General features: G+C 39.6%; 1 protein-coding gene across 1 annotated transcript in view; it reads right to left on the bottom strand.

The window, feature by feature from the left end:
• Positions 1-22391, bottom strand: part of SCEL (sciellin) — a 76640-nt gene extending 54249 nt beyond the window's left edge. The window contains exon 1 of the mRNA XM_054058547.1: positions 22172-22391. The gene's annotated coding sequence lies outside the window, so the exon portion shown is untranslated. The remainder of the gene's footprint in view (positions 1-22171) is intronic.
• Between the last annotated feature and the right edge of the window lie 456 nt (positions 22392-22847).

Genomic DNA, 22847 nt, shown 5'->3' with positions numbered 1-22847 from the left:
TCGGTATATCAGATGAAAGACAGCTGATGAAGCAGAGCAATAGACAAGAAAACACCAAGTATAAACAGCTAATTACCACAAGTTTTAGAATTAATGAGTACAAACAAGCAAACCTTTCTGAACTTTGTACATCTCATCTTCCATGTTTCTGAAAGTGAAAAGTATTTGCAGCAGTCCTGGCGTGTTCAGGTATAATATAGCATATGTTTATCAAGAAGAAAATTGGTTGGTTAGAGATGTAACCAACGCAGTCTAGAGAAATTAAATTTTTATTTTTCTACAGAAAAATTCCTTTAGATTGGATAGTAGAAAAAATTATTTACCACAAGAGCGGTCAAGCATTGAAACAAGCTGCCCAAGAAATTAGTGTAGTCTCCTTCCCTGGAGGTGTTCAAGAAACATACACATGGCACTTAGGGACATGGTTTATTAGGCACAGTGGTGTTGGGCTGATGGTTGGACTGGATGATCTTCGAGGTCTTTTGCAACTTTAATGATTCTATGTTTCTGTATTTATAAACTTTGAACACAGAGAAGAAAATATGGATACAGAAAGCCAGTTCTTCTGCACAAAATAAGCCAGTGCAAACTTGCTGAGGGTGCACTTGATCTCGCTGTCTATATCATCAAGGAAAATATTAAACAGCACTGGTCCCAGTACAGACCCCTGAGGTACACCACTTGTCACAGATCTCCATCTGGACTTTGAGTCATTGACCACTACTCTCTGAACATAACTTTCCAACCAATTCCTTACCCAGAAACAGACCACCCATCAAATTCACATCTCTCCAGTTTAGAGAGAAGGATGTTGTGCTGGACCATGTTAAAGGCTTTACAGAAGTCCAGACAGATAACATCATTGCTTTTCCTGGGTCCACTGATATCATCATCCCATCACAGAAAGCCACTAGGTTGTTGAGGCAGGACTGGCCCTTGGCGAAGCCATGCTGGCTGCACCTCCCCGTCCTCCATGTGCTTTAGCATAGCTTCTAGGAGGATTTGTTCCATGATCTTCCCAGGCACAGAGGTGAGGCTGACAGGTCTGTGGTTCCCAGGGTCATCCTTTCTACCCTTTTTAAAAATAGACACAGTGATGCCCTTTTTCCAGTCACCAGGGACTTCCCCTGACTGCTGTGACTTTTCAAATATCATGGAGAGTGGCTTGGCAGCCACATCAGCCAGTTCCCTCAGGAGTCTGTGATGCATCTCATCTAGCCTGACAGATTTATTGATGTTCAGGTGGCTCAGGTGGTGATGAACCTGATCTTTCCCTACACTGGGAGAGGCTTTACCCCTTTGGTCCCCATCTTGTTGGTGATATTGACTTAGGAGGGCTGAGGAGAACAGTTACCAGCAAAGACTGAGGAGAAAAAGTGGCTGAGTGCCTCATTCTTTGCCTTGTCCATTGATACAAAGCTACCATTTTTGTTCATTGCAGGGAGTTGCTTTCTTTAACCTTCCTTTTCTGGTTGACATAACTGTAGAAGCCCTTCCTGTTATTCTTTGTTTCTCTTGCCAAGTTCAGCTCCAGCTGAGCCTTGGACTTATCCAGCTTTGCCTTGCTGTATCGCAGATGATGTATAACAGAAGTAGCCATCCAGGCTGTGTGAAGTGTTCTACTCCCTGTTTTAGAGAATGGTTTTGTTTCATTCTCTAATTTAAGGTCCTTATTTGATTGGAGGAGGACAGAAAAATAGATACAGTGAAATTTAATTGGTCAGACTGTATCAGAGTCGGGGTTGTCCTATGCGGAGATAGGAGTTGGAATCGATACCTGTGGGTCGCTTCCAACTCAAGTCATGCTGTGATTCTGCGATTTTAATATCATCTCATTTAGTCCCTTTCTCATTCACAAGAAAATGCTCCAGGTGTAGCAGAGATAATGTTCTGGACCCAGATTTTCAGCAGTGTCAAAAAAGTGATGCAAAAAAACCCCAACAAATGAGTATACGCCCCTTCCTCCGATGACTTTTAATCAGTAGGTGTAATCACCACATTGGACCATGCTTTACTATTGATATATCAGAGCTAAAGGATTTTTTTTTTAGTTCAAACAGTAAAGTGCTTTGGTAATGGAAGTAGCTAATTTCATATCTACCTATCACCATAATGTCTATGGTGGGAGCTTGCTGTGAGTTCAGTAAACACTTTGCTTTTGCTGGCCATTCTCTCAAGAAAGAAGAGGAACTTCTCTGAAAAATAGATATAAACGTAAATGGCCACATCTGCAGCTGATACGATGGGATATAACCTCACCAAAATAATTCCGACAACTTGATTCACACTATCAGAGTGCATGGCCTGGCATGATTTATGAGAGACAATGGAAAGGTCTTAGAATTCCTGCCTATGTCAAATGCTCTTTCTAATTTATTAATTACAAGCAATACAGACATATTACTGATTAGTAATCAGAGGTCACTGTCTCTTGCTGCTTAGACTGCTAACATATTTTGGAGGCTATTTATAGCAAGCTCGTTTTAAATGCCTCAACAATGGAGGCTTAGGCTTATTTGTCATCCAAAGAGTTCTTAAAATTCCTCCCAAGAAAGTGCCAGAAGGGGACATTGACTTTTAAAATACAGTAGCACTGGCAGAAAAGTGAGCATAACTAGCTCATAAATGCCATAATTTAAGATTAAATGGTTTATTCGGTGTTATTAAAGTCAAATGTATGTAGCACCCTGCAGTGGCAATACATTATCGTACTTCCCAATTCTCACCATTCTCTGAACAAGATGGTTGTGTTCTCTGTACTTGGCTTTAGTTTACATCTCTTGACTGCTAGTAAGATGAATTTTCTCTACATGATTTTCTTGTCAATTTCTGTTACATTTCCATTTTTAAGTATAAAGCATACTGCAAAATATTGTGCTACCTCTACGTCCTTATTAAGATTTTTGAGATGGCTGTCATATAAAAATAGCATAATGCAGTCAGCCTTGAGCTTTTATGTAGATTCACTAGAGAGAGATGGGAATAAGCAATGACTCAGCAGGCAACTTTTTGGACAAATACCATTCTGTGACTCCTCCCCAAAAGGGAGCATCACATTATTGAATATGTTTTTTTCACACACAGAGTCCTCCAGTAGAGACATCCTGTAATAATTCAAACCTTCCAGGTAGGATTGGTAAACTATTGTCTTGCTATTATTATTAAGTCAAAAGGAAAAGAATCATTTAGGGGGAAAAAAAGCACTCAGTGCAGCAAATATACTACTACTTAGCATAGAAAAGGAAGAGGTGCTCATGCATAAGGATGACACCTTCCTCTTGAAGGTGACTAACCCAAGGACTTCTCCTCCCTTAATTCCCAGTCCAGCCGCATGTAAAATAAGGGGATTCTTGGGACTTCTCTATGCTACCTGTGTGAAGAGGTATTTTTCACCCCTGGTCAAAATAATTAACCAGTGGAATATATTGCCTACAGGCACACCCTAAACAGGAGGTATGAGTGATTCAGAACTAGACACAAAAATGGTTGTGTGAATCCCAATAGCATTCGTGACTGTAACAGAGAGGAGAGGGAGAACTAAGGAGTCGGATTTTTGCCATGGGCAGGTTATTCTATCATTAGACTCCCATGGGATTTCTGTAACTTCCTCCCGAAGATTCTGGTCCTCCTGCTTCTAGAGAGACATCTCAAACTGAACTACTGATGTGACATGAGATGGAAACTCCCTTTCTCCATGGGCATTGTACCTCAGACTAAAATGCAGGTTTTAAAGGTACACAAACAATGTTGTGGGCAGCTTTGCAAAGGCCAGCTACTGGCAGCACTAAGCACCTGGGGTCCTTCTTAACAACTTTGTTCCTCCCCTAGTACTCAGAAAGTCAGAACTCCTCTGCATAATCCCTATGCAATGCTCATCTCCAAGCATGCCTAACCCTTTCAAAGGATAGAACAAGAAAACAACAGTCTACCACTTGGAAAAGTCAATTAGCCAATGGCCAAGTTCAAATCATTCCTCCTTTAAACAGCAGCCCACTTCTACCACCAGACTCCCTTAACCACTCAGTTATAATTTTTCTAGGAGGGAACACAATTACCACAGTTTTTCTACCTCCCTGATGTTTAAATATTCACTGGAGAGAAAATAATGCTACAGCCATTTCACCATGACACAACAAATATTGGTCCCACCACTGTCTAAGTGAATATTTAGATATTATATGTGGAATTCTTCATTTTATTTTCATATTGTACTTTTCAGAATTTATCACTTGAATAATTAAAATAGGCAGAGTGAAGAGCAATTTTGTGATATCATGCAGCAACAGCTGTTGTGTGGAGGCTGAACAACTTAAAGACGCTTTCACTAGATGTCGTAGTTTAAGGGGAATTGGAGTCAGTTTTGTGACTAACTCGGTTGCTGTGAGTGACTTCGTTCTCTGAAAACTAACTCCATGTTTTTGAGACAATGTTCTTCTCTAAAGTGATAACGCAGTGCGTTGTTATGCAAAAAGGCCAATGCTTATACTTAACCGAGGCCATCTTCAAGCTGTTGGAAAAGGAGCTGCACCTGTGAGGAGATGTGAATAGGGCAGGCTACCCTAAACTGACCAATACTGATAGAATATTCTATCAGAATACTGATATTCTGTCCCATGTACGTCATACTTGGTATAAAATTGAAAGATCACAAGGGTCTGATTCTCTTCTGCAATGGCTGATACCCAGTGAGGACTTCATCTGGCTGGTTGCTCCTGATCCCAGATTCGTGTGCTCCTGATTCCAATTCCCAAGGGCAGCTCCCTGCTAGCTGTGGACCCATTCCCTCATGTCTGCTCTGCAGCATTTATGGTGACATATAGTCATCAAGGGATGGGGGCACAATCTCATATATTTGTATATATTTTGTTGCTTTCTAATTATTTTCATTATTAGTATTGTTGTTACAACTTCATTAAATCTGTAGTCTTAGTTTCCAGCCTGTAAGTCTTTTTCTTCTCATTTCCCTCTCCCTTTTCATTGTGGAGAGAGTTCGGAGGATTTTAGAAGCTCAACTGTATGGCTTTTAGCTGCCAAAATTTATCTAAACTGTGGCTTGATATTATGTTACTGTTAGAGTGAGTACATTTCAGTAAGCCTGATATGAAAGGATAACGCTGAGTTCTACGGATCAGCTTTTGCCAGCCCAGAGCATGTTTCCTATTGCTATTGCAGATTGCCATTTCCAGGGAAGACCTTTCAGCTGGTTAGTGTAAGGTATGCAGTCTTATTTAACCACACCTGCCTGAGTACAGGAAGCACCGTCAGACATTTTTCATATGCATATTTTAAATGCTAAGAAAACCTTAGTGTTTGGCGGCCCATTGTTCTCCCAAAAGGTGTGGCAAAGTTCATAAACTAGGAAGGAAGAAAAAAATGTTATAAATAATACACAAAATGTGTAAACCTTTTCACTGCCTCTAGTTGCCAGAGAAAACGGCTAAATACCGTTTTCTATTTTCCTTCCTAAAATTGCTTGGCAGAGAAAAGTGCTAATCATAGCAGATAGAATCATAGAATTATAGAATCATAGAATCTTAGAATAGTTCGAGTTGGAAGGGACCTTAAAGATCATCTAGTTCCAACCCTCCTGCCATGGGCAGGGACATGTCCCGCTAGATCAGGCTGCCCAAGACCCCATCCAACCTGGCCTTGAATACCTCCAGGGATGGGGCATCCACAACTTCCCTTGGCAACCTGTGCCAGTGTCTCACTACTCTCATGGTGAAGAAATTCTTCCTAAGGTCTAGTCTAAATCCACCCTTCTCCAATTTATAGCCCTAATATGATGCCAGCACATTTCATGGAGATACATAATCTTTAGCATTATTGGGCCAGATTTTCCCACAATACAAATACCTCCCTGCTCTGCAAATGAGTGAAATGTCTTGCTGAAGTCCCTGAAAGTTTGATCCATAGTATAGTAAATTTAGAATCGTAGAATGGGTTGGGTTGAAAGAGACATTAAAGCCCATCCAGTTCCAACCCCCTTCCACTGGTTGCTCAAAGCTTGGCCCTGAACACTTTCAGGGATGAGGCATTGTGGGACAGAATCTGCCTGGCTTCAAGAAAACCCCCAGCACGGATCAGTTGATAAAAGCGGACATGCTGGAAGGCATCCATAGTTTCCCTGGGGAACCTGTTCCAGTGCCTCACCACCCTCACAGTAAAAAAATTCTTCCTAATATCTAATTCAAATCTTGCCTCTTTCAGTTTAACCCGCCTTTCAGCCTATCTTGTGCATCTTGATCTTACAACACTGCCATTACTACCTTAGCTAAACAACACAAAGAGTTACTGATAAAATCAGTTATCTAAGGAAAATTGTGATGAAAACGTGGCCAAGTCAAATGACATCTGTATGATACCAGCTGTAACCAGTTTTGTAGCTTATATGATTGATAAATAGCTTATTTGTTAATGTGATACCATCATCTGAATTAACAAAGAACATTCATACAGGAGGTTAAAGAAACTAAAGTCAAACTCTGGGCAATAGTGCTGGGAGTGTGAGAATTATGATTAGGTGGGCATTTTTCAGAAAACAGTAAGGGAGACTTTATAATATCCCCATCTCCTAAAAATCCTCACTGAGAGAGCTGTGAGAAAGAACCAACAGGACTGATCTCAGGGAAAGCCATCTCGTTAAACAATGTTAGAGGAGCAGAAATTACAGGGAGGAAAGTTTCTTCCCAATCCCTATCTGAAATTTTCTTATACCAATTCATTCGTCGTGAGCACTGTAAATACATAGTACACAACCCCCACAGGGTATTCTTTTTATGCAGCAGGTAAGGACATATATCTCCCCTATCAAATTATTTCACATGAGGAGCTTCAAATTATACCTGTCTGATAGACAGAGTTTCTCTCTTTGTCCTGGTATTGTGCAGGGATTATCTGCTAGACCTAAGTAGCCTTTTCTCTTGTAATGATGAATATTTCTTTTACTATTTGGGTCAAAATAGTTGATTGAGAACTTAACTGTCATTTGAAAACCTATATGGAAATTTTGTGCCAATCAAAAAAAAACCCCATGAACCAATATCCCACCCATTTGATGAAATCTTCATTTGGCGGATGGGTTCGACGCAGGTGTTATCAGCACATGTAACTGCTGTGCATGCCAGCCAAATATAACAGATTATGATCCTTTTCTCTATCCACATCAAAGCTGAATAGAAGCAGGGAAGAAAGGCAGGGTTTTCCTCATTCCTGGAAGATGCTGCTGTGGTACAGAATGACCTCCTGTAGAAGAGTTGTTAGAAAATACATTCCAAAATCAATAACTGCAGAAACAAGACAAAGGCTGGAGACAGGAATCAGAAAGGACAGAGCTGAACTTAAAAAGGTTCAGAGAAGGACAAAAAAAGATGATCAAAGAAACAAAGTTACTTCTTCACACAGGGAATAAATTCATCATCTACGTTCCTCTCAGTGTGGTAAAGGAATATCTGAAAGGAAGTATCAGTGATGTAAAAAAAATCACAGACAGTATGAGAAGGGTATATTACAATTCCCCCCAGTACAAGAGCTATTTTGCATCAAAATTGAGCTGGCAGAGGGGTGAGGAGAGAAGGAAAAAGAGGTGTTTCTTCCTATGATATGTATGTAATCTGTCCTTGCTGCAGAAAGTTGTGTTTCCAATAGTTTATGAAATACAACAGTTTGTTTACATACATCTATAATCTCTACTTGTGTGCATATGTGTGGATGCGTGTGTGTGTACTTGGCCATAATACAGTTCAATGAGAAACAAGACAAGATGTTGGAATAGAAATCCATTGCTTGTTACTAAGTAAACAGAGAGTATAGTTGTGTAAGAAAGACCCCAACATGCAAACTCATAGACACTCGTGTAAAAGCATTTAGGGAAAGCAACTTATGTGCTGTCCTTCCAACTCTTCCCTCAGCATCTGCTTTTGTTCACTATTAGAGATGGAATATTGGGCTAAATAGACCTTTGGGTTGACCAAGGATTGCCACTCCTATATTATGCCCCATGGCCACAATTTGCATGAGGCACATAACTAAAATTGCACTAAAATTGTTTCCTTTTCCTTTGTTGTAAACAATGAACAATACAATCAATTTGATATCAACTCTTTGTAGAATGCTGATTCTTTAGGTATTAAAATAAACCAACTGTCAGGTGAGTCAGCATTGCAATTTTAATTTCTTCAGACTGAATTTCTTTGCTAGTTACATGACAAATGCAGAGAGTATGTATATATGTAAATATGGAGAGCACTGTATTTTGTTAGCACACTTTTAAGACCCTTTTCTTACTCACAAATACCTTTGCAGTCACATAAAATCGTTCAGCTGTTCAAACAACAGATAAAATAGCAAGGCAGATTTATGATATGTGTTGAAATGTAGGTCACCTGCAGGAGTAAAATAGAAAATGGTATCACAAAAGTGGCATCTTCCCTTCACGTTCCCCTTCCAGCTTCTCTGCAGAAGTATTTAGCTGTGTCATTGCCCTCCTTTGATCACAGAAGCAGAGGATTAATAGCATATTCCAAGGATATTCAGGTGCAGGTTTCAATCACAAAGAGAACTATGTGAAAGAAAGGAGAATATATTTCCTAAATTTACTCATCTGCAAGTAAGGTTTCATGGGCTGAGAAGCTGAAGAAACAACTGAGCTCTCTTCTTGCCTTTACAAAATACTTCTCTTTTGATATAATCTGGCCATTAGACTGTTACAATGGTGAGGAAGTCAGTACATTTTAAATATCAACTTCTCCTTCCCTTTTATTCTGAGTAAATTATATTCTTCTGAATAATTGTTTTCAAAACTGTGAGTACTTTGGAAAGAATGTTGGCAGAAACAATCTTTTACATAAGTTTCAATGTTCAGTACACAAAGTATTGAGCTGAAGGTTTTTTTCATTTGTTTTTACTGCTGTTGTGCAATGACAACAAGGGCTGGGCATTAGAACAGGAAGATTTCAAAATATTTTGTGTGATGTTACAAGGGAAAAGAGTCAGAGCAGAATTCTTATAATTATCTGGATGTAACCATGGAGTCCCATATCAGTTCCTGAAGTTCCAGATCCTGCCACAGTGCTACAGAAGTATAGCAAGAACTCTGTAATTTCAAGAGTGGGCTGCTCTGGATCCTTGTACATGCTATTATACTGAGAAAATTAAATGTGAATTAATGTCTAAGTAAATAAAGTGAACTTTGCTCAACGAAAGGGGAAGTCAAACATGTAACAGCTCTTTTCAAACATTTGTTTTCTCAGAGCTGGGCAAGATTTTCCATCACAGACTCTATTTAACAAAAAAGCTAGGCTACATCTAAAGCTAGGCTTCTGTGTTTAGATTTGTCACTCAAGGCTCCCCTAAAGTAATTTATCTTACTCTGATGTAGAAGACTAAAGTAGGTCGGAGTATTGGGCTCTAGAAGTTACTATTTTTCTCCAGGAAGCCCAAGATGACAAATCAGATGTAGATGTACATCTACATTGTAAACACCTAGATGTGTCAGATGAATCTCATGTAATGGCAGGATTTAAAATAAAATTTTTGCTTCTTGCCAAATTAAAATGAAAAAGAAATAAGCATGCAGATTTTTTTTTCTCTGTGTCTGGCCAAAATTGAAGTCACAAAGCTCATTCTGCAGTCTCAGCAGTACTGCACTTATATCACATCAAAAACTGCAATGCACTGTAGAAACTTACTTTCCTGTTCACTGTGGCCACTTAGACAAAAAGCTTGACAAGGAAGCTATAATCTAGCTATGTGAGAATTTGACCCACAAAAAAACTGCAAGACAAGAGGAGAGAAAAAATCATTGTACTTTTCTGGCAGTTCTGTACCTTTCATTCACAGGTACAAAGGAAATATTCCTTTTATTTTCAGAAGGAATATATCAGATATTTCTGGATTTTAACCCTCTAGTTACAGCAACAGTAGGACTTGAATTTTTAGATTTAGCTGCTTGTAGTTCACTGTATTCATCCTTGAAATGCAGACAAACCAGTATAAACGAGATTTTGCATCTTCTAAGAACCTGTGAACAGAATCTCCATAGTATCATGCCTTAATCACAGTCTTTGAAATCTTTCTCTTTTATTGATTTTCATTTTGCAATATGCAATTCTGTTCCAGAATATTTGAAACTTAAACTGATAGTGCTAAACACATTTTAGGTTGAAATAGAAAGCTCCGAGTCAGCGAGCTATGTTGTAGCTTAATTATATGACCAGGTTGGGCGTGTGAAAATAGCCACCGCATACTAGAGAATAAATTGCTGGGTTTGGTTTTTCTTGATTTACAAGTTGCTATAAGAGGTGTATGCTCTCAGGGAGTGGTGAAAAATAGGGGTGTGCTAAACAGGTTTAAGAACATTTTAAAGAGACACTGTCAAGTTTGAGACATAGGAGAGTTGGTGTACTTCCTCCTTCCTTCCAAATAACATTTTCTGTTTCTGTGGTTACAAGCAGCTGAGCTGCACCCTGCCTCTCTTTTTAAGTGATACCACAAAATCCAGTGTAGCAGTGTGTGTCACATTGGTTGGTCTCTCTGGGGTTTTTTTCGTTTTTTTTTTTTTTTGCTGTCATGTGAGGAAACAAAACTGCCAGAACTGCTGTTCTTTGCACTCCTTGGAGGGCAGAATTCACATGCCATCAAGTCCAGCCAGTAAAATTTTGTGGTTTTCTGTAAAAATACTTGTGGTGAGGACAGGCAACGCTTGGATCAAACTATTTCTCCACTCGGAGCAGTACAGAAGTTATTTGTTAGCGTTTCTGGGGCCACCACTTGAAGGTCTGAAATACCCTAATCCAAAGCCAGGGCTGCAGGTTCCCAGGATAGCTGACAAAAATCATATGAAGAGCGAAGGGTTGGAGCACAAGTTTTATGAGGAGTGGCTGAGAGAACTGGGATTGTTTAACCTGGAGAAAAGGAGGCTGAGGGGAGACTTTATCACTCTCTATGCCTACCTGAAAGGAGCTTGTAGTAAAGTGGGTGTTGGTCTCTTCTCCCAAGTAACAAGCGATAGGATGAGAGGAAATGGCCCCAAGTTGCACCAGGAGAGGTTTATATTAGATATTAGAAAAGATCTCTTTTCTGAAACAGTGATGAAGAATAGGAATAGGCTGCCCAGGGAAGCAGTGGGAGTCATCATCCTTGGAGGGGTTCAAAATACCCTTAGATAAAGACATGGTTTACTACGCACAGTAGTGTTGGGCTGGCAGACTTGATGATCTTAGAGGTCTTTTCTAAACTCAGTGATTTTATGATTTCTGTGATTCTATGATTTTTAACCTGAATTTTCTTGTTTCTCAGAAATTTTGCATGGAGAATGGACATAATCTGAAATCTCTTATACACATAGCATTGGCTTTGAGCCTTGCAGATCTACTCGGTATTTTCTCCTTCTGAATATCCTAGTGGAATTAAGGATAATTCCAATTGACACTGAAAGCAATATTTCTTAAATAGATTTCTCAAGTGATGACTGGAATATAAATTTCAATCCCTTGCTTAGTATAGGAGAATAGAATGAGCAGAGCACAATGTATATACCAACTTCAGCCTGCACAATACAATAAGGCTGCAGTCTTTCTTTGGAAGGGTTCAATCTCACTCTCTAGGAAACATTTTAAACCACTTTCTTTTTCCCCCGGGCTGGTAAGTATGTTAAATTTTTAATCTTTCCTGCTGCATAATACTACTTACAGTGCTATTTTGACATTCAGTATAGCAGAAACATTCAGTGCCAAAAGGTTGACATGCAGTGCCAAAGGGTCCAGTATTTAGTTATTTGAGCAAGTACATGTTTTAAATCCCCCTTCCAAAGTAATAAGGAAGTACTATGACACATACAAAAATCATTGTTAGCCAAACCAAAACATAGTCCATTAAAAGAGGAGAGCGGGGATGTGACTTGTAAGTGCCACTGTTTGGAAGAAGCAGACCAGATGGAGACTGAAATTTGGAAGCAGGTAGCAAAGTAACCAAAGAAGAACTGAAAGAGAAATGAAAGAGAAAGATGTCAAAGTGAAAATGGAAGCAAGCAGAAAAAGACCCAGAAGGTCAAAGATCTGATCTCACATACTGACATTGCAAATCCTACGATCTGCGCTCATCAAGGGTTTCAAGAAGTGTAGCCTTGCATATGAAAATTAATGTTTCCTACTTTTTTTTTAGGCAATGATAGAAGTGTTGGTATAAAAAATAGAGCAACTATCTCCCCAGAAATCTGCAATCAAATCGAGAAAGACAGAATGAGCAGTGATGTTGCATGAGAGCTATGTCATGAACAGTGCATGGCATGCCAGATATTCCTTCCACATGGTTTGTGATTGGGACAGATTAACATCTGAATTATGCGGCAGAAAGAGCAAATAACACACAGCAAGAGAAAGGATGGCTGCTCAGCTGCCAACAAGGGAACCAAGGGATTTAAAGACAATACCACAAATGAGTTATACTCGGAGGTTCATGCAGAAAGGCGAGTTCAGTTATAGTCTCTTAATACATTTTTTCTCAGGGTTCTGTGAGGTCAGTTTCCTAAACAGTCAAAGGTATAATTGCAGGGTCCACCCGTTCAGGAAGCACCACGGTGACTGTTATGAATCAGTATCTCTGTCATTTATCTAGCTGTACAGCGCAGTGACCCAGTAAACGGGTGTTGACAATAGGTTTTGCAGTGAACAGCAAGGGTGTGGTTTCATTATTAGTTTAAACTGATCTTTTACCACATTCCCACCAAAACGAATAGCTCTGCCTTCTCTGTACTGCCCTTGAACATGCTCTCCAACTAGTCCCTTAGTTTGTGGCAGTCAGATCAGCAGACATTGTGATCCAATTCACTAATCTCACAATTAAAAGAACTGAAGCAAAGCATACAGGAAAGCTGGGGAGGGGCTCTTTATCACAGAATGCAGGGATAGGACAAAAGGGAGCCGTTTTAAACTGAAAGAGGGGAGATTTAGATTAGATATTAGGAAAAAAAAAATTCCTGTGAGGGTGGTGAGGCACTGGAAGAGGTTGCCCAGAGAAGTCATGGATTCCCCATCCCTGGAGATGTTCAAGGCCAGGCTGGATGAGGCTTTGAGCAAGGTAATCCAGCAGAAAGTGTCCCTGAATATGGGGGGAGGATCTTTTATGGTTCTTCCAACCCAAACTATTTTGTGATTCAATGATTCTGTGCTTAAGGAGAAAGATATAGGGCAGGGCAAGACTACCCCGTCATTGTAGTGTGCTATTAGGTGGTTTACACCAGTCAGAAAACCAGCTCTTAAAGTTAGCATTTTAATTTATTAACTACTGAGCCAAAAGGACAGTTCATACCTCAAAATCAATATTTGAACCTCTCTGTAAATTCAAGCACATTGTTACTAGTGATTTCTCTTGCTTAGATTTTTTCCCCTGCCCTAATAGCTACAGATTTTTTTAATACAAGAGTAGTCTCCCACAGGTATTCAATTGAAAGGACTTTCCTAACACTTAGGAGGAGCCATCTATGGCCTTTCGGAGTACGTCATAAGTTTTTTGTAGTACTACATTAGCTTTCTTCTCATTTACAAATTACACCTTGCTCAAATCTCTACACATACATATATGGGAAAAGCCATTAAAAACATAACTGGGTAATATGGGAAATTTCAAATTATTCCCCGTACAACATCTTTTCCATATGGAAGAATGTTTTCTGATCTCAACATCTGTTTTCATGTTAGTGGTCTTTGATATCTTTCAGGCGTTACGGGGAAGGGTAAAACTCGAGGACGGGAACCATTATCACTTTAGATATTAAGGAATTCATCTGATCCAAAGCAGGCAATAACTCAAAAAAAAAAAAAGACCTCTTTCTTATGTCTCTCCACCACTAGCCTTTAAGACTGACTGTACCGGTTTTGACTGAGATAGAATTTTCTTCATAGTCACTGTATTTTGGATCTGTGACCAAACCTGTGTTGATAACAGAGGTTTATTTTCATTATTGCTGAGCAGTGCTTGCACAGGCACAAGGCCTTTTCTGTTTCTCATGTTGCCCCACCAGCAAGTAGGCTGGGGGTGCACAAGAACTTGCGAGGGGATACAGCAGAGACAGTCGACTCCAACTAAAGGATATCGCATACCATGTGGTATTATGATCAGGAATAAAAGCTGGAGGAGAGGAGGAAAGGGGGACTTTTTAAGTTAATGGCATTTGTCTTACCAAGTATCTGTTATGTATGAAGGAACCCAACTTTCCTGGAGACGGCCAATCGTCTGCCTGCCAATGGGAAGAAGTGAACCAATTCCTTATTTTGCTTTGCTTGTCCATGCAGCTTTTGCTTTACCTTCTGGTGTCCGGTTGGGCTTTGAATATCTACAAGGACAGAGATTCCACAACTTGTCTGAGAATCTGTTTCAGTGCTTGACTAACCCTGCAGTTAAGTGTTTTCTTGTTATTAGATGGAATTTAATTTTTAATTTCATGCCTGTTGCCTCTTGTCCCGTCAGTGGACACTAGCGAGAAGAATCTGGCTGCCTCTTTATTCCCTTCCCTGATGAGTTGCTCCGAAGCCTTCTGTTCCTTCCTCTATCAGCCTCTTCTCATATGAAACATGCTCCAGTCCTTTAAATATCATTGTGGCCCCACACTGGACTCACTCCAGTAAGTCCATATCTTTCTTGCACTGGGTAGTCCAGAATTGTATGCAGTACTCCAATTGTGGCCTCAACAATGGTGAATAGAGGAAGGATCACCACCCTCAAGCTACTGGCAATGCTCTTACTACCGTATCCCAGGAGGCTGCTGGCCTGTATTTGCCATGAAGAGTGCATTGCTGGCTCATAGTCATCTGTTGTCCACCTTCTGGACCACTCCAAGGACCTTCTAAGCAAAGTAACTTCCCAGCCACTGAGCCCCCACTGTGTACTGGTGCCTGGGGTTATTCCTCCACAGACTTTGCCTCTATGATTTTTGAAGCTGATGAGAATCCTTTTTGCCCTGTTCTCCATCTTGCCAAGGTCCCTCTGAACGGTAGCACAACAATCTGTCACTCAGCCAGTCCAACCAAGTTTTTTATTGAACTTGCTGTTTTTTGTGAACCTGCTGAAGATGCTCCACTGTCCAGGTCATTATTGAAGATGGTGAACAGTATTGGCCCAGACTAAGTGCTGGATACACCACTAGTGACTTCATTAGGCTAGATTCAACCATCTAAAGCGTAGACCTTCCTTCTTCCTATTCTGAGTGATAATGTCTCTTCTCCCTAAGTTGTATGTAAACTATAAATTGCTACTTCCCCACAGGGAAAGTGCTTTGAAAAGCAGTCTACACTCTCTCTCTGTAATTATGTACATGGGAAAGCGCTAACCTGTTTCCTTCCTCTTTTTCTCCCATCCTTGCCAAATCCATCTCTGCAACAATGGTAAGTAGAAAAGATTAAGGGCTTCCTTGAACTCTTCATTTAATAATGAAGAAGGAAGGAGGTAATCACATGTATATTGGCAACTCTGTAATTATAAAGTCAGTGAAATGTAAATTATCTCCACTTCTACCTTCTAATTAATTTACTGTAATTACTAAAATATACTGATTTATTTTCATTCTTGTGTTGCAACAGAGATGACTATTAAAAAGTTTGGAAAAAGAAAGAATAGCACAAGGTCAAAAACTGAAATTCACATACAGGAAGCTGTTTAAATGTAAATATAAATTTTTATTAGAAGCAAAAGATCTGAACACAATAAATAAGCATATTATTATATACTGCAACATCCCCCCAAGTCAAATAGCATTTAATCATTATAGTTTTGTGCAACTACTAGAAGTTTTGCTCTGTGATAATCATCTAAGCTAATCTGAATGCACAGGCACAGTATCTCATAAGCGGTAGTATTAAGAAAGGTAAAATATATAATAGGTTTGATTTATTCAGCAAAGGTATAGAATATGCATCCAGGCAAATGTATAACCACAGAGTAGAAGCAGACATCATAGACAGTGTACAGATGAGGGAAACTATACCCACTAGTTCATACATTTTAATTCCACAGTAAATAACATGCTTGTAAAAAATAAGCTTAAATATACTCATGTACAAAACTGATGTTCCAAGCTTTTTCTATAGCTGTCACAGGCAGGGTGCCATCCAAACAGGAGGAGCTCCAGCTCTGGTCCCTGGGCTGCACATGCAGAGTCTCTGGACACAAGGTAGCCACACACATGACCCTTGTATTACTTTTTCCTCAATTTGTGTTGAATGGAGTGATCCTTAGTAAGTACTTTGAAGTAATGATGGTGGGCACCCACCTGTGTCTGGTTCCAGATTGATACAGTTCAGAACAAGGCACCTGTAAGCCAGATATGAGACATCTCCTGCCCTTAGTATTGTTGTGTTGACCACACCTAAGTGACTAAATAAAGGGAAAGGGAGTTTCAGGTGGCTCCGTATTCAGGGGTCTCTGACTCAATGCATCATTTAAGGCAGGCAGAGACATCTTGACTCAGAGTTTTTAATGCCAGTGTGAGTGGCGGACACCTCACTGGATCCTCTGGCTATGTCTGCCCTTCCCTGTACTGTTCCAATACTCTTGTTGAGATCTTCACAAATTCTGCCCCTAAATCCAGGAAGAAACGCAGGACTAAGACAAAGGTCAGATGCAAGTTCTAAAATCCTCATACAACAACATTGAACACAAGGGGTTGGATTAATCCCTTGTAACAGATACTTGGAAATATCTGCTTACTTCTGTCATTAGATAGGGGTTTTCTGTACCTGTGCATAGGCATGTCCACGTATGAATTGTTATGGATGTTGGGCTGGGGTCTGCCCTAGCTATTGCTGCAGCTGCCTCTCAGCCTCCAAGTCACAGCAGCTCCTACATTTTGTTACACCAAAGGAAGGATCAGACTTTTGAGCTTCTGCTGTATTTCAGAATCACTCAGTACCATAGACAGAAAAATCTGCAAAGAGTTTATTCATTATTTCTGGCACCACCAGATGAATCTTCAGGAGGCTGCTCAAGCTGTGTGAACAGATTTATTATCTCCATGCTAAAAGATGAGCAGTGCCCTTACTTCTGTCTGCAGGTTCTTGCACCTTCCTCTGAGGCATCTGACTCTGGGCTCTGTCAGAAACAAATTACTGGCCTGGATGGTGTTTAATCTAATCTAGCGTGTACATACCTCTATACTGAAAGCATTAAAAGCAGAAGTGTCCTTCTTTCTACCAGTCTTGGCAACAGAAAAGAGTGATTCAAAATATGATATTGGCATTGAAATGCTACAAATATTGAACTCAGGTTCACTTTTAGCTGTAACAATTTATGTATTTTTCCATGTTCTCTCAAAATAAAAAATTTGCATCTAGATACCTATAGCCCAAAGATCACAGGACAGGACAATATGCACAAGTCTAAAGAGGATGCGTAGTGCTAATTTAATTTAATCACAATCTATTAAGTATTTACATAAATACAGTCCTCAAAGGCAATACGTTTTTATTTTGCCCAGAGCAGTTCCTTGAAGGATTATAGGGTAAGAAATGCTACACATATTATTACAAATAATTACTTGAGATGAATGTACTACTTTTAATTGTATCAAGTAATCTTGAAGCTTCCCATCCTTCATTAGATCGTATATTCTGCTTGCACTCATTTATAGTTGGGTTTAGATACCAGTAGTACTTTCTTTCCCCTGTAACAAAGTCCTGCCTTCCATCCCCCTGGAAGGACATTGTCTCAGTCCCACTCTGCCTGAAGTGACATAAAGACTCAGTCTTCAACTAACGAAGCAACTGCAGAGAATAAACAGCCCCTCACCTTACCACACTCCAAAACAAGAGCAGCTGTTCCCAGATGGGTCAGACTTCCTCACATATAGACCCTACTCTCTTCAGAGGCTGCTTTCTGTAGTGCAGAGCTACGTACACAGCAATCCCTTCCCTAGTTTGCAACTCCTGCCAGGTGATTTTAGGTTTCAAATCAAAGCAGATCCATGCTTCAATGCAGAAAGCACCCTTTCAGGAACATAGCTTTCAGGTAACAATGGAGAATATGATAGTGCTGTTTACTTCCCTCTCCCCATGTATTCTCCACTAAAATCATTATTCAATTAAAAATATTCCACAAATAAGAAGAATTTGACTGTAAATAAAATTTTTACTATTCAAACAAGAAGGCTGGACCAGGCCAGCTGGTGTAAGCCATTCTGTAGTTCAAAGTTCACTGTAATGGTCACAGTGGTAAAAATCCAATATTTTAACAAGAAGGTTCTGCTAGATCACTGCTGACCTATGGAGTCCATTTAGTCCACTTAGTCTTTTAAAAGGTTAAACAAACTGTTCTGCAAAATGAAATTTAAATCCAAAGCTGTAATTCTGAGCACCTTAGCGTAGCTCTTGCCTGTCTCTAGAAAATGTAAATTTCATAGGCCAGTCATCGTATTCAGAGTTCTTCAGCCACATAAGCGTATGCCTCTCTGTATATATCTCCCTGGTTTGGAGCAAGCAGCTTGGTGTTTGGCTCACATCTAAAGCAGGTGAGGAGTACCCAGAGGCGATACTCCCCTACAAAGAGCTGAAAAAGAGTTCGGTGCAATACATATTTTCAGGCATTGCCTAACTCAGCAGTGATTGCTGGGCACTTCAGAAAACAGAGCTACTGCTGATACTTTATTATTAAATCAATGTGACCAGAGATGGTGCAGTAGCAAAGGGCATCTCTAGTTTCATGCATAGTCCATGACATGCTGTTTCATTTGTGATTGGTGCCTTGCTTGTATCCAGAAAAAGAAGGTGGCCACAGCTGTGCTGCCTCCTATCTGTCATCGTAAACCAGCAGTTGGTACACTGTCCTGAGTGAAGGACACTGCAGTGTCTTAGTCTGGACACTACCTCATCTACGTTGTGCATGTGCTCAAAGAGAGACCACAATAGAAATGCAGGAATTGAAGCCTTTTTCCTAAAGACAATGTCCAAACTACAAAGTCTGGAGGCAGGAGGCTCCATCTCCCTACACATCAGATGCTCTGAGAAATAACCATCCTGTGTTTTTCAGATGGTGCTGGTGGTGTAGCTAAGATTAATTTAGCTACTTTGTGCTGGTTACAAGAACAGGTAAATAGATAGAATCTCTGTATCTAGATTTTGCTGCAGAAATGCAGGGGTAAAAAGCATGTTTTTTTATCGAAGTTATTGCCATATTTGTGTCAAACAAAGTGCTGCTTGATATTTGCCATACCAAATGGGTGTTTTTTCACTTTCTGTAAGCTTATGTCGCACATTATAAAGTGTAACACTAATTAATTTTGTCTTAAAACACAAAAGAGATTTAATACATCACTTGTGTTGCCTACATGTCATTTTATCTGTCCATAAGCCTCCTGCTAAGTTTTGCAAGGTAGATTTACAAGTTGTGTCTTTAGTTATGCTCTACTCAACCTTTTGAAAAAAAAAAAATTGTCATAGCTCAGCACAAAATCTCTCCTACTTCCTTACTGCAGCATGAGTTTTAGAATCTTCCTGTTCCGTTATTAAAGTTTTTATAATGTGGAAAAGGTACTTTATTGTTTGAGATATATGGGGAAAATCTATTCAGATGAGACCCCCTCAAAACTTCCAGGTGGTTTAATTACCCCTTTCTAGACTTCATCCTAAGCACACGCTAGCTCGTGAGAGTAATAAATGCTTCTCAATGACCAGGATGTGCCCTTCTTATTCATATGTGTTCATGAGCCTTCACTTGAGAACAGGACTTACACAAATGTTACATCCACAAGAGAGATTCTAACATTTAAACTAAATACCTGACACTTGTTTCTGAACAGATTGTGCATCAAAGCCCATAGCAGATACTTGACAGCGTTTAGACCAGGAGCTACTGCAAATACCTCTTTGTAGAAGACATATGTAACATCACTATGTCCAGTAGCTTATTTGTAATGCATGTTCCCTCCAAATCGAGACCAATACTGATTTGGAGTTAGCTGTTCTAGAACATACTTAGAATTTAGTGCAATGTGCATCTTGAACACTAGGTGGAAATAGAGCAATGAAAATAAAACCTGTTCTCAACTCTTCAGTGCAACAAATGGAAGAACTTTTTCCAACACAAGAGTGAGACTTCAGGAGGGAGAAATGGCAGCTTAAACCCACTTCATTTGGTTGGAGGTATCGATCATTCTCCTTTCTTGCACAAAAGAAGAGAAAATACACTCCATAGACTTCTTAAACTTCTTTTTATAAAAAAAGTATATTCTTGGCTCATTGGCTTGCTTTATACATGTGTTCAGAGGGCTCATGCTATTTAGCTTTGGATGATAGCCATCTTTTAGATATTGTGTTATTTGTGGAAAATTTGACTTCAGAAAAATCTGTATGGAGAACACACCTGCAGCAAGAGCTCACAGAAGTAAGGAGGAATGATGTATCACTTCATTGGCAACTACAAAGAACTGAGCTGCACAACAGTAGCACTGGTCCAAGCATGCATGGCCAGGATGCTTTCTTGCTTTCAAGAAATTACCAGTCTTAGTGTAAGACCATACATTTGAAAATATGCAGTAATGACTTAGCCCCAAAAGAGTCTGGTCTAGTGATTCCTTGCCACTGTCAGCACTGCCTGCAGGGCTTGAAAGGTCTGGGTCAACAAGGCTGATGTGGTAGCAAGGGACATCCTGAGTTTGTAGTTCATGACATGCTTTTTCATTTGTGATTGGTACCCTACTTGTATCCAGAGTTAACGCATAACATATCATGAATTTTCCTGCAATATTTTCATAGAATGGTTAAGGTTGGAAAAGACCTCTAGGATCTGCAGCCCAACACCACCATGCCTACTAAACCATGTGCTGAAGTGCCACATCTGCACACTTTTTGAACAGCTCCAGGGATGGGCACTCCACCACTTCCCTGGGCAGTCTGTTCCAATGCTTCACCACTCTTTCAGCAAAGAAATTTTTCTTAATATCCAATCTAAACATCTCCTGGTACAACTTGAGGCCATTTCTTCTCATCCTATTGCTTGTTTTACAAACAGTTTGAAACAGATTTCAGCTGCCCGAGGTGACTGAGTCAATTGACTCAGATGCCAAAACAATTATTCATACTGGTAGAAAAAATCTTACCTGAACTTGGAAACCTGTTGAGGCCTGGGGAGTAACTAAGCCTATCGTTTCCCATTCAAGTAAACATAACCTTCTATCTACTGGGTATTTCAATTCAATATGTTAGATTAAATGATTTCAAATACATTTTCTAAACTCTTTAGGAACAAATGCTAAGCTAAACTCAAAGAGCAAATATCAGGTAGGTGCATGAGACCTACTGTCTGCATTCTTACAGAAAGTTTGTGTGTGATGGGTGAAAGGAAACTTAAATAGGGCAAGATATAAATGCAAGTATAGATTAAATATTTCTGGTTTGGAAAGGTTTTGAGGAAGTCACTACAGATGCCATTTGTTTAAATCTACCAGTGGGAGACAGTATATTGCTTCAGTTTTTTTTTTTTAAAAAATATAAAAATCTGTAGATAAGTAATATCTAACTTGGTTCTTTGTCTGTCTCAAAGTAGCCATCCCAATCCTTATCCTTCAAGCCGTGTTTTCGAGGGGAAGACACATCTTAAATAAAGTGGAAGTCTCCACGTAATTCAATAAAGCAGTACTGTCATCCTTCTTTTCCAACTGAAATGTAATCAACTCCTAAATAAAATATAGGAATTGATAAAGACAGAATGGCAACATAGCTTTAAGATATTAGGTTTCTGTGTCCACTCAGTATCATCTCTGCTTGAAACAGTTCTAGAAAAAGGTGGCAAGTCTTCTTATTGTCTTGTTATTCCAAATCTGCTAAGTATGTATGAATTGGATTTTGCATCAATAGAACTTTTTACTCTAGACTTTTTAGTCTAGCTACTCGAACAGTGTCCTGATTCAAGCTTAAAGAAGTTCCATGTTAATGCAGAGCTGAGAGGGGAAAAAAAAAGAAATTTTCATGAAAATCAGAGCCCAGATTACATATGGCAGGAGTGTAGGGGAAATGGTACTTGTAAATTAAGCCGAGGTAATATTGAAAAAAACACAAAGTCAAACACAAATGCCCTTAATTTTAGTTAGTTAGTTCGTTGGTTGGTTAGTCAGTTAGTTAGTTATATTTCAAATTAATCCCCATTTCCAAGTTCCACAGGTAAGCTTATTGCTATAACATGAACTTACCAATTTTGGCACTGAAGGGTGTAGCTAGGGTCAGCTTTCCAGATGCAAGAACTTCTACTGCTTATAAAGTTGTTGATTTATTGATCACTGAAGAGAGGACTCTTAACGTACCTCCAATAACTATTTCCTACAGCTAAAATTCCTCTTCTACCAAGACTCAAGTTTCAGATTAAAGCAGATTGAAAGTTTGTCTCTGCTGTTATCTACTTTTACTGGTTGGCAGCTGCTGTTGGGGACTGAAAGCATAACTAGGAGTGGTTTTTGGCTTCAAATAGGATAGTTGTGAGTCAACATGTAGGATAAATCTAGACATGCCCAGCTTTCATCCTGCTCTGTAAACAAAGTGATCCAATACAGAAATCTGACTTTGATGAACTTTAGACGCAATAAATATATCTGCCTTTCTGACACATACTGAGCCCAAAAAGCATGTGACACAAGTTATTTTTTGAGGCACTACAAACTGCAATGACTTCCTTGCCTGCAAGGTCAAGCATGGGTGATAAGCATCAAAAGTGAGATCCTGACTGCTCAAAAGCCAAGAGCAAAATCCCATCAATCTCAAAAGAATAATGGCATTGACCTGAGACATTGCAGGCCACTTTGGAGGAGGCTTCCCACAGAGCCTATTTTCTTCCACTCTATCTTATTTTTCTGGCCACTTTTTTTCTTCTTC

The sequence above is a fragment of the Cuculus canorus genome, chromosome 1 (genome assembly GCF_017976375.1).
Source record: "Cuculus canorus isolate bCucCan1 chromosome 1, bCucCan1.pri, whole genome shotgun sequence".
NCBI lineage: Eukaryota > Metazoa > Chordata > Aves > Cuculiformes > Cuculidae > Cuculus > Cuculus canorus.
The sequence above is the reverse complement of the archived record's forward strand: the minus strand, read 5'-3'. Positions and strand labels throughout refer to the sequence as shown.